This window comes from Rhinolophus ferrumequinum, chromosome 12 (genome assembly GCF_004115265.2).
Source record: "Rhinolophus ferrumequinum isolate MPI-CBG mRhiFer1 chromosome 12, mRhiFer1_v1.p, whole genome shotgun sequence".
Classification (NCBI taxonomy): Eukaryota; Metazoa; Chordata; class Mammalia; order Chiroptera; family Rhinolophidae; genus Rhinolophus; species Rhinolophus ferrumequinum.
Genome location: NC_046295.1, coordinates 778,228 through 790,904, shown reverse-complemented (window position 1 = coordinate 790,904; position 12,677 = coordinate 778,228). Strand labels below are relative to the sequence as shown.

Sequence of the window (12,677 nt, the reverse complement as noted above, 5' to 3'; positions counted from 1 at the left end):
AGGCAAGCCATAGACTGAGAGAAAATCTTTGCAAACCACATGTTCAATGAAGTACTAGTTTATAAAATATGTAAAAAACAAAAAAACAAAAAAAAAAACTCTTAAAACTCAACAGTAAAACAAAACAATCAAAATTGGAAAAATGAGCAAAAGACACCAAGAGATTTTTCACTAGAGAGGATACATAGACAGCACAGAGCACATGAACGGAAGTTCATCATATTAGCCATTAGAGAAATGCCAGTTAAAGCCATGATGAGATATCACCACATAACTATCAGAATGGCTAAATTAAAAAATAGTGACACCACCAAATGCCAGTGAGAATGTGTTGAAACTGGGTCACTCAAACGCTACCGTGGGAATGAATGCAAAACGGGACAGTCGCTCTGGGAAACTGTTTAGCAGATTCTGTTACAAGGAAATGTGCAACCAGCCTACAATGCAGTGGTTGCACTCAGGACATTTGTCCCAGAGAAATGAAGGCTTGTGTTCACACAGAAACCTGAACATGATTGTTCAGAGCAGCTTTATTCTTAATAGCTTCAAACTGCAAACAACCCAGACGTTCTTCACAGGCCGTTCTTCACCCACATGCTGTTCAGCAGCAATAGGAGGAACAGATGCCGACGTAGCGAGAAACCTTCAGAGGGAATCTGAGTGGGAAGGTCCCTCACCGTGTGACTCCACTTCAGAGCATTCTTGAAAGGACAGAAGTATGGAAACGGAGAACAGGTCAGTGGGTGTCAGGGGAGGAGGGATTTAGGGGTAGCTATTAAAGGGCATCAGGAGGGACCCTGGGTGACAGAGTGGTTCTGGAGGTGGGCTGTGTCGCTGTCGACATCCTGGCTGTGGCCTGGAGCTCTGCAGATCTACCAGCTGTCGCCATCGGGGAGGCTGGGTACAGGGCACTTGGGATCTCTGCACTATTTCTTACACCTGCAGTTATTTCTAAACCAGAAGTTTAACTTTTTAAAACAGGACTAGTGGAGTCCCTTGGCTCTTAGGAGAAACAATGAGTTATCAAGCGAAACACAGCGATCCCTGGAATCCTTAGCATTAGCAGAGAGGGGGATGGCTGAGCCCAAGGCCCCGGAGCCCTGCCCCGCCCCCCGGTACCTCTGCGTTCGCTGCCTCCACAGGCCAGGCCCTCAGGTCTGTGCCCTCTGCCCGACCCACCCCCATCCAGTTCCAGGGTGCCCCACTGGCCACTCCTGCCCTCCAGGCATCCAGCTCCATTACGTCCTCCTTCAGACATTTAGACCTGGTGTCAGTCATTCTCCAGACACACTGTGAGTCCCCACAAATGGAAAGCGAATGAGGTGCCACCCCAAAGCCACCCTCTGTTTCCCCATTTCCAGAAGAGGAAGCTGTGGTTCAGAAGGTGAGGTAACTGCCAAGACCACACTGCTCGGAGCCCAGCAGAGGGTGCAGCCAGAACAACTGACCAATAGGAACGGAGAGGTGCAGGGGATCTCGGAGGCTCAAGGGTGAGTGATAGTCCTGGAAGTAAGAGCCACACTACTGACAAGGAAACCGAGGGTCAGAGATGCCAGATGCCTTCCTTCAGTCAGTCAGTCAACAACCTTTTGCTGAGCAGCCACAGAGCAGGCTCTGAGAGCAGCTCCCAAAGAGGGAGGCAGCACTCGGGGCTGCCAGCTCCTTTGGGGCAAGTCATCCCTGCGCCCACTCACTTGTAAGGGTCACGGCTGGTCACAGGAGCCACATGGGCACTGGGGGCACCCTTCAGAGCCCAAGGAAGGGACAAATTCCAGCACTGTCATACTCCTCTCCACAAGGCAGGTGAGAGCCACAGAAGTGCCACACTAGCTTGGGTGGGGGCCTGGGGTGGGAAATCCAACGGGCTCTAGATAGGGGTCACCTTTGTTGACTTTCAGGCTCCAAGACAAATCCTATCAAACATTCCATTTAACAATGGACAAGACCCAGGAAAGGAAAAGGGAAGTCTGCAGAGGTGCACAAACCACTGACCTCACTGGCTCTGGGTGGTGTGTAGGAATTTTCATTTTCCTCTCCATGATTCTTGGTCATGTATAAATTTCTACAAAGAACGCTTACTATTTTTATAATCAGGAGAAAAGCCAACCTATTTGAAAATAAGAGAATAAAAGCTTTTCTGTTGCTCATTTGAGATTCCAGTCCTCTAGCAATTGTAGTCAGAGCCAGCTGTCTCTATGTTTGTTTATGCATGGAAATTGTATTAATAATTTCTACTTAGCTGTCCTAAATCTCTCTGAGGAAATAATGTGGTCAAGATACCAAAAATGAAGGGACATTAAGTGTAATTTTGCTTTCTGAAAACACACTTTTGCAAAAAGTTTCCTACGTTGATTTAAACTGAAACTGCATTATATTCAGAGACAGAAAATATTTTCTAAATGTGGACACTGCCTTGAACTTCACCCGTATGCACCATTTGTCAGGCAGCTAAAAGGTTGGACAAGGCTAGGACCTGGAGCCCAAGGGGCTACAGCCACCAGGTGACCATGGGAGAGCCCTTCACCCCAACACCAGGCTCCAGGGCGCTCCCCGGGAAATGACATGTCAGATGCCAAGGTATAAGCAGTGAGGGGCTGATTAATCATCACTCACTTTACTCCCTTCTTCTTAAAAAAGAATCACTTAAAAAATATTTGACACTTTAGTCATCTCAGACAAAAGGAGAGTTTGGCTTTGCACTGCAAAAACAATTGCACCTCAAACCCTCCGAAGTGTCATTTGAGAGCTTTCCAGACAGGACAGGATAATTATAGAGGCCCTGGCATGGGCTGGGAAGACATTTGAGGGGCAAAGGAGGGGGAGGGTAGGGAGGATGGAGGAGGGATGGAGGGAGGAAACTGAGTGTCCAAGGTCCACACAGCCAACGGTGACGGTGCTGAGGAGGACGAGCATGGGGTTCCAGCTCGATTTCCAGCATTTGGTAGTTACAGTGCTGTGCGTACACATCCTTTGCCTAACAGAATACACATAGATGGGCTGCCTGCAGTGCTGGGAAGCCAAGGGACATTCTCACGAGGCAACAGCTGTCTCAGAAAACTGTTCCCCCCTCCCCCCACCCCAGCCAATTATTTCTTAACCAGTATAGTTTGTTTTGCAGACAATATTTTTAGAACTTTGCTTAAGACAAAGGATCATGGGGAAGACCAGAGGACCAGATGCCCCTTTGCCACTGAAGATCTTAGACTCTGAAATGGCATGCATCCCAGGCCCCACATGTGGGGGTCAAGGGAAGGCAGGACCCTGTCTATAGCAGCTCCTGGCATTAGCAAGGCGGCCCCCTCCTCAGTTTCCTGCACACCCTTGAACAGGATGCACACACGAGGACACAGACTAGGCCCCCACTCACACCAGGGGTTATGACCAGTCATCCAGGACAAGAAGGCAACAGCCACACTCCCCTGTAACGTGCTGCATGTTACAATTTGAAGAAGCAACACAGGCTGCTGAGAAGTTGAAGCCTGCTGACCAGGATGCCCCAGGCCTACATCTCAGAAACCAGTGGTTTCATCCAGTTTGCAACCACAACAGAAGCCATGTGGGATCCTTGGGACATGGATGTTTCAAGGCCTGAGAACACAGGACTGGACAGAAATAACCCCACATCTGCATGAGATGGCAGTTCATATTAGCATGTTACCATTTGAGTGAGAGATGCGTTCAACAAAAAGTTCTAGCCTCATCTAGCTTTGTCCAGGCGGAGTATTCTGAGATGTGAAATTATGTATCTGGAGAAGACAGGCCAGGAATGACTAGAAATTAATTAGTGGAAAACAGTAAGGCCTTTGTCATTTACCCATTCAAGCAACTAGCACTAGAAACTTTCCATTTTAAAAGCTGCAGCTGGATCTCCAGAAAGCCAGATGGAATTCTGCCTAAACTCACTTGACGTGGTGTGGGGACAGCCAGGAGTGCAGTTTCCAGGCTCTCGGCCTCACGTGGAAAGGTGCTGGCTCAGGTAGTAAATGGCCATCGACTGTGATTGGATGGCCATCAGCTGTGGCTAGTTGGCCGTCAGCTGTAACCAGTGGGCCATTGCCCACTAATATAACTGCTGTGGCTACGCTAGCAGCAAATGGGGGCTAGCTAGGGCGGAGTGTGGATTGCGGATTGCAGAGAGGCAGAATGCAGTTAGCAAGTGAGGTTGGTTAGCAGAGAAGCAGACGGGCGGATTGCGGATCGTGTGACTCCTACTTCCTGTGTCTCCAACCCAGCCGCCAGTGAGACTATAGTAGTATGACTCCCCTATCTATGGCTCTGTGGGTGTTCCTTTTCGGCCTCACCATATCCTGCGTTCTTATGTGGGGAGCGGGACAGGAGACCCCGCATGACACCCTGCATGACACATGGCGCAGCGAGCAGGGTACGGTGTCGGCCAAAGCTCTCCGACAGACGGTGGAGCAGTTTGTGTGTCTGAACACTCAGTCTCAGGAAGACCAGGAGGAGCAGCTGCCTGACAGCTGGACCCCTGTGGAGGGGTGGGAAGACGTGGATGGTTCCCCAACCAGCATAGGACGGAGAAAGCGAAGGTCCTTGCGGCCCTGTGGGCTGGGAAGTGCTTGCTGAGGCCCTCACCCCCAGGTTGGGGAGGACTTGGAGCCCTCACCGTCGCCATGCGGAGAGGGCACACATTGTGAGGCTAACACACAGCCCTGGTGAATGACTGTGGACTATGGGGAATGGGCTCCATCCCTAATTTAATGGACCGCTTGACTGTTTGCTTGGGAACGTACCACCATGTAGTGGAACTGGCGGATGTTTGCTTTTGTGTCTCAACCAGCCGCCGTCAAGAATATGTGAGAAACCCTGGCTGTGCCTGGAGAGATTGGTGGTACCCTGAGAAACCCTCTCTGTGCCCAGGAAGACTGGCTGTGCCCAGAAAGACTGGTCGTACCCTGAGAGGCCCTGGCTGTGTCCAGGAAGTTGGGCTGGGTCCAGAGGGCTGATACCATCTCAGGGGTGGTGGCAGGAGGACTGGGCAACCAGACCCCTTGGTTGCATACCAGGTGGGTGCTGGCTTGCAAGGGATGGGTTGCTGCAAAGACGGATGTCTCGGAGAAGGTAGACACCCCCAAAGTCTTCAGGACTGAGGCAGAACCAGTGTCCATGAGCTTGGGAAAGGTGGCCCTGTGGCTCAGGCCGATGTTTCAATCAGATGGGCCACCCACACCAAAGAGCATACCCCTCAGCTCTTTTCACCCATGGCAAGTCCCACTGGATAGCTGGGGAAACTGAGGCATTGGCCCACAGTCACATGGTAGAAGTGGGGTGGGGCCACCTTCCTATGGCAGGTGGAGGTGTCCTGCTCTGAGCTTCACAGATATGTGTGAGCCAGTCTGTTCTGCACTCCAGAGCACGGCCAGGTCCCGTGGTGCTGGTTGAGGTCAGCCAGAAGCCCACAGAGGGCCTGAGGACGAGCTGTCATGACCCCTGTGGTAGAGAGGAGGAAACTGAAGCCCCAGCCCGGGCTCTGCCCAACGGGGTCTCTTTGTCCCCAGAACAAAACCCAACCCCACTATCCCATCATCTTGTCGCTGATCAGTGAGTGAGGCCAGGACCCTGACCCGTGGGACCCTGGACCACAGGACTCTCAGCATCCAAAGCCAGCTGGCTTTCAGCCAACCCACCACTGGTCCAACAACACAGAGGCCTGAATGGAAAGGCCACCCATGCCAGGACAGATTTAACGTTCCTGTGACACCCTCTCTGGGGCTGAGGTGTGCTGTTGTTTAAATAGTGTACAAAATTGCCGCTGTATGTGAGCGTGTACACAGACATGACCACATTTACTCTCTACTTCAAGCTGCTTCTGGCAATGATGCTGTGTTCTCTGGTCACCCTAGAAACCCACACATACAGATCTGTGTCAGAAACACACCATCAAAGACAACCTGGTGTCCCCAAGAACCTGGGAATTTGCACCTTACAGCCTCTCTAAAGAGAAAATCCCCTCGCCCACCTTCATCATTGGAAGGCCTGGTTTTCCTCACACTTTCACACCAGGTGACAGTACCACTTCTCACCTGGTTGTATTTATTTTCTTTCTAGTCGTGACATTTAGGGGAAATGTTTATCAGCAGTAGTAATGCCAAAGGAGGAAAAAATAAAATAAGAAAGAGAGAAAGAAAAGACGACAATCCTGGAAACTTAAATGCGTACTAAGTGAGAGAACTCAATCTGAGAAGGCTACGCATTGCGTGATTCTAAATACATGACATTCTTGAAAAAGGTACAACTGTGGTTGCCCATGGTTAAGGAGTAGGAGTGAATAGATCAAGCAGAGAGGATTTTAGGGCCACGAGAATAGTCTGTAAGACACTGTAATGGCCATAACACATTTGTCCAAACCCATAGAAGGTACATCGAGAGTGAACCTCAGGGTGAACTATGGACTTGGAGGGTCCTGATGAGTTAGTGCAGGTTCGTGAATTCTAACAAATGGGCCTCGATGATGGAAGATGATGATAACGGGATGTTGTGGGGTTGGGGTGGGTGGGAAATCTCTGTACTTCTCCTCAATTTTGCTGTGAACCTAAAACTGCTCTAAAAAAAAAAGACAATCCTGATATCTGAAATGGGGTCCCTGTTTAAAAAGACATGGGGAAACTTTCAAGATGGTGGATTAGGTATATGCTGTGCCTAATGAATCTCAGGATCACACAAAAATTACAAATAAAATATAGAACAACCAACCTCCAGAATCATCTGACACTAGCTAATCAGAACCCCTATAACTAAGGACATAAAGAAGAGGCCACATTCAAACTGGTAGGAGGGGTGGAAACGTGAAATGGGCTGACCCCAAACCCACAGAGAGGGGTTGAACACTGGAAGGGGCACCTCAGTGGCACAGGTCCCCCCTGAAGAGGGGGGAGCCCCCTCCCCACAGCCCCACACCGGGCTCCTCAGCCCAGGGGTACTGTGCCGGGAAGAGCAGTTCCCACGGCATCTGACAGTGAAAATCAGCGAGTACTGTCTGCCCTTTGCAGTGGGGCAGCAGGCGGCTGAGAACCCAGACGCCCTCGTGTAGAGCCGACACATGGACTTGCTCACTGGTGGGCACTCACCTGGTCTCTGGTGGAAGGGTTGGCAGCTCAGGAAGCCCAGGGATGTGCGGGGAAGGACTGAACTGAGTGCCTTTGTTGCGGGAACTGCAGGGATGGGAAATATTGTTTCCCTGTGTGGAGCCTGCACACGTGTGGATTATAGGGGAGCATCATCTTTTCAGGGTAAGCCCTCCTCCAAAGGGCGAAGTCTGGGACTGCATTGGTCTGGTGGAATCCATGCGTGCGCATGGCCTTGGTGAGACCCTGGCTACCCCGCCCTCCGCACAGCTGGTGCTAGGGCACCCGGGAAACTCCTAACTGCTGGGTTGCCGGCCCTGCCTGACTGGCTGCGGATTAAAGTAGGCGAAGGGCCTGTGGCAGCCCAGGAAACATTTGCTGGAGGACATTAAGCCAAGATCTGCACCGCAGTGTAGACGGGTGGTGGGGAGCCTGAGACAGGCCCTGGCTGGCTGTAGTGTTCTCAGGGAGTTTTAGCGGGATGGTCACAGGCCCAGCACTGGTCCAGGAGCCGAGACTGCACTGAATTTGTAGAAACTACCAAACAAACACCTTAGCTCCCAGGAACCCCGCCCAGCCCACCTAAAGCTTCATTGCCAGAGGCACTCTGGATGCCTGGGAGGCTGGCCCTGCCCCTACAGCCACGGAGGAGGTTTTTTACAGTAGTGGACATTCTGCCACGGCTCAGGGAGGTTTTGGTGGTGGACAGTGACCCAAAAACTGCACCACAGCCTCTCAGTGGCAGCTCTTGGCAATTTGCAAACTTGAAGCAGTGCCTGGCTGCAGTATTCTCGGGGCACCATGCAAGGTGGTCATAGGCTGGGCACTGGCATAAGAACTGAATCTGCATTAATGTTGTAAAACCCACTATTCTTGTCTCATGACTCCCTTGAACTTTACCATGCCCAGCTGATGCTGCATTGCCAAGGGCACTCTGAACACTGGGTCAAACAGCGCAGCACACACACCAAAGGAGCCTCTTTCAATGGCTGGGCCTTATGGGCAGCTGCCTGGTGGCAATAGGCCTAGAGGGACCCTGGGCCTTTTGCTAAGCTGCCCCAGAGCTACTATTGGTGGCAGCCAGCCTCAGTTCACAGCAAGGTCACCCCATGTGCCTCCAGGTCCAGCACAAGCAGCAGCCAACCACATAAAGCTTTGAGGCTCCTACCAGGTAGCCATGAGCCAGTAATAGGCAAGGCTGAAATTGCCCTGCATGGGAGCTCCTCCCAAGAGACACCAGAAACAACACACCCAGAGGCCAGCTTCAGACCACACCAGCGCACTACCTGGTTAGCCCCAGAAGTGGCACCACCCAAAGGGGGGTCTCAACAGGCACAAGAGCCTGCAGGGACAAAGCCTCTTCTGAGGGGTCAGCCACTCCACAGCAGCTCATACACTGTGGGTGTATCTAATCTTCACAGTTAGTCAGCCTGGGAGTCAATCCCATCCCCTGATGCACCAAAAGCAATCAAGGCTCAGCTACAACAGAAGAACACACACAACACACAGAGACACTTCCAGAACACACACACAGGAGATTAGGGAGATTGCACAATTCGACTACACAGTACACATACTACATAAGGCCACCCAGCAAAGACTGAGAAACATAGGAGATCTACCTAATAAATAGAAGCAAACACAGAGGCAGCCAGAATGAGGAAACAAAAAAACATGTTCCAGGGGCAGGCCCAGTGGCTCAGGTGGTTGAAGCTCCGTGCTCCTAACTCCGAAGGCTGCCGGTTTGATTCCCACATGGGCCACTGGGCTCTCAATCACAAGGTTACCAGTTCAACTCCTCGAGTCCCGCAAGGGATGGTGGGCAGTGCCCCCTGCAACTAAGATTGAACACGGCACCTTGAGCTGAGCTGCCACTGAGCTCCCGGATGGCTCAGTTGGTTGGAGCACGGGGCTCTCAACCACAAGGTTGCTGGTTTGACTCCTGCAAGGTATGGTGGGCTGCGCCCCCTGCAACTAGCAACGGCAACTGGACCTGGAGCTGAACTGCACCCTCCACTACTAAGATTGAAAGGACAACAACTTGACTTGGAAAAAAGGCCTGGAAGTACAGGAAGTAAAGTCCTGTTCCCCTTCCCCAATAAAAAACAAAACAAAGCAAAACAAAACATGTTCCAAACAAAAGAACGGGAGAAACCTCCAGAAATAGAACTAAATGAACTGGAGGCAACCAACCTACCACAGACAGAGTTCAGAAACACTAAGTATAAGAATTCTTAAGGAACTTTGTGAGATTTTCAATGAAGCATAAAGAAGGACATAAATATCATAAAAAAGAATCAGTCAGAAATAAAATATACAATAACTGAAATGAAGAATACACTAGAAGGAATCACCAGCCAATTAGATGAAGCAGAGGATCGAATCAGGGATTTAGAAGACAAGGTAGCAGAATACACCCAACTGGGACAACAGCAACAAAAAAGAATAAAAAACAATGAAGATAGTTTAATGGACCTATGAGGCAACATAAAGTATAACAACATTTGCATCATGGGAGTACTGGAAGGAGAAGAGAGGGAGCAAGGGATCTGGAACCTATGTGAAGAAACAATGACCAAAAACTTCCCTAACCTGGTGAAGGAAATAGACAAACAAGCCCAGGAAGTGCAGGGTCCCAAATAAGATGATCCTAAACAGGCCCACACCAAGACACATCATAATTAAAACGGCAAGGGTTAAAGACAAAGAGAGAATACTAAAAGCAGCAAGAGAAAGACGACTAGTTACTTACAAGGGAGCTGCAGAGACTATCAGCTGATTTCTCAATAGAAACTTTGCAGGCCAGAAGGAATTGGCAGGAAATATTCAAGGTGATGAAAAACAAGGACCTACAACCAAGACTAATCTACCCAGCAAGGCTGTAATTTAGAATTGAAGGAGAGATAAGAAGCATATCAGATGAGAAAAAGCTGAAGGAATTCATTAACACCAAGTCAGTATTACAGGAAATGTTAAAAGGACTTCTTTAAGCAGAAGAAAAGAGAAAACAAACAAGGAAACTAACGAAGATTAAAAATATGAGCAATAAAATGGCAGTACTATGTACCTATCAATAATCACTTTAAATATAAATAGATCAAGTGCTCCATTTAAAAGACATAGCATAGCTGAGTGGATAAGAAAACAGGATCCATGCATACGCTGTCTACAAGAGACCCACCTCAGATCAAAAGACACACACAGACTGGAAGGGATTGGAAAAGATATTTCATGAAAATGGAAACAAGAAAAAAGCTAGGATAGCCATACTTATATTGAACAAAATAGACTTTAAAATGAAGGCTATAGTAAGAGACAAAGAAGGACATTACATAATAATAAAGGGATCAATCCAACTAGAGGACATAACCCTAGTAAACATCTATGCACCCAGCATAGGAGCACCTAATATATAAAACAGATATCGACTGACATAAAGACAGAGATCAACAGTAACACAATCATAGTACACCACTGACATCAATGGACAGATCCTTCAGACAGAAATACAACACAGAAACAGCGGCCTTAAATGACACACTAGACCAGATGGATTTAATTGATATTTTTAGAGCATTTCACTCCAAAGCAACAAAATATATGTTCTTTTCCAGTGGAACATTTTCCAAGATAGACCACATGTTGGGTCATAAAACAAGTCTCAGAAATTTGAAAATATTGAAATCATATCAAGCATCTTCTCTGACCACAGTGCTATGAAACTAGAAATCAATTACAAGAAAAAAAACTGGAAAACACACAAACACATGGGGGCTTAATAACATGCTACTAAATAATGAATGGGTCAACAACGATATCAAGGAATAAATCAAAAGATACCTTGAGACAAATGAAAATGAGAACACAATGACCCCAAGTCTATGGGACACAGTGAAAGCAGTCCTAAGAGGGGAATACATCGCAAGGCAGGCCTACCTAGAGAAACAAGAAAAATCTCAAATCTACAGTCTATGTTTATACGTACGGGACTGGAAAAAGAACAGCAAAATAAGCCCAAAGTGAATACAAAGAAAGAAATAATAAAGATCAGACTGGAAATAAATGAAATAGAGACAAAAAAGAAAAAAGAAAGAAAGAAGAAAAAAAGGAAATAAAAGAGAGACCAATGAAACCAAGAGCTGGCTTTTTGAAAACATAAACAAAATTGGCAAACCTTTAACCAGACTCATCAAGAAAAAACAGAGAAGACCCAAATAAATAAAATCGGAAATGAAAGAGGAAAAGTGACCACAGACACCACAGAAATGCAAAAGAATTTTAAGAAAATACTACGAGCAACTATACACCAAAAAATTATACAATCTGGAAGAAGTGAATAAATTCCTAGAAGCAAACAATCTTCAAAGACTGAATCAAGAAGAAACAGAAAATATGAACAAACTAATTACTACTAATGAAATTGAATCAGTGATCAATAAGCTCCCAACAAACAAAAACTCTAAACCAGATGGCTTCACAGGTGAATTTTACCAAACATTCAAAAAAGAATTAGCACCTCAAACTATTCTCCTCAAACTATTCCAAAAAATCCAGGAGGAGGGCAGACTCTCAAGCTCATTTTATGAGGACACCATTATCCTGATCCCCAAACCAGAAAAAGACATTACAAAAAAAAGAAATCTATAGCCCAATATCCCTAATGAACATAGATGTAAAAATCCTCAACAAAATATTAGCAAACCGAATTCAGCAATACTCCACTATCAAGTGGGATTCATTCCTGGTATGCAAGGTTGGTTCAATATCCTCAAATCAATTGACATGATACACGACGTAAACAAATGGAAAATAAAAATCACATGGTTGTATCAATAGATGCAGAAAAAGCATTTGACAAAATCCAGCATTCATTTATGATAAAAACTCTCAGCAAACTGGGAATAGAGGGAACATAATCTCAACATAATAAAGGCCAAATATGACAAACCCACAGCTAATATCATACTCAATGGAGAAAAGCTAAAAGCAGTCCCCTTAAGATCAGGAACAAGACAAGGATGCCCACTTAGTACTGGAAGTTCTAGCCACAGCAATCAGACAAGAAAAAGAAATAAAAGGCATCCAAACTGGAAAGGAGGAAGTAAAATTGTCATTATTTGCAGATGACATGATACTATATATAGAGAACCCAAAAGATTCCACCAAAGAACTATCAGAATTGAGAAATTTAGTAAAGTAGCAGGATGCAAAATTAATATTCAGAAATCGGTTGCATTTTTATACACCAATAATGAACTATCAGAAAGAAAAATTAAGAAAATATTCCCATTTACAATTGCATCAAGAAACATAAAATACTTAGGAATAAATTTAACCAAGGAAGTAAAAGACCTGTACTCAAAAAATTATAATGCATTGAAAAGAGAAATTAAAGAAGATACAAATAAATGGAAACATACACCATGCTCATGGATAGGAAGAATTAATATAGTTAAAATGTCCATACTGCCCAATACAATATACAGATTCAACACAATCCCTATCGAAAAGCAATGACATTTTTTAGAACTAGAACAAATAATCCTAAAATTTCTATGGAACCATAAAAGACCCCAAATAGATGGCAATTCTGAG

General features: G+C 46.7%; 1 long non-coding RNA gene across 1 annotated transcript; it reads left to right on the top strand.

Annotated features, from left to right (window-relative positions):
- The first annotated feature begins 487 nt into the window (after positions 1 to 487).
- LOC117032331 (uncharacterized) lies at positions 488 to 3,967 on the top strand. The gene is made up of 3 exons (XR_004424716.1): positions 488 to 735; positions 1,362 to 1,490; positions 3,119 to 3,967. It is a non-coding gene; the product is annotated as an uncharacterized LOC117032331 (long non-coding RNA).
- The last annotated feature ends 8,710 nt before the right edge of the window (positions 3,968 to 12,677 follow it).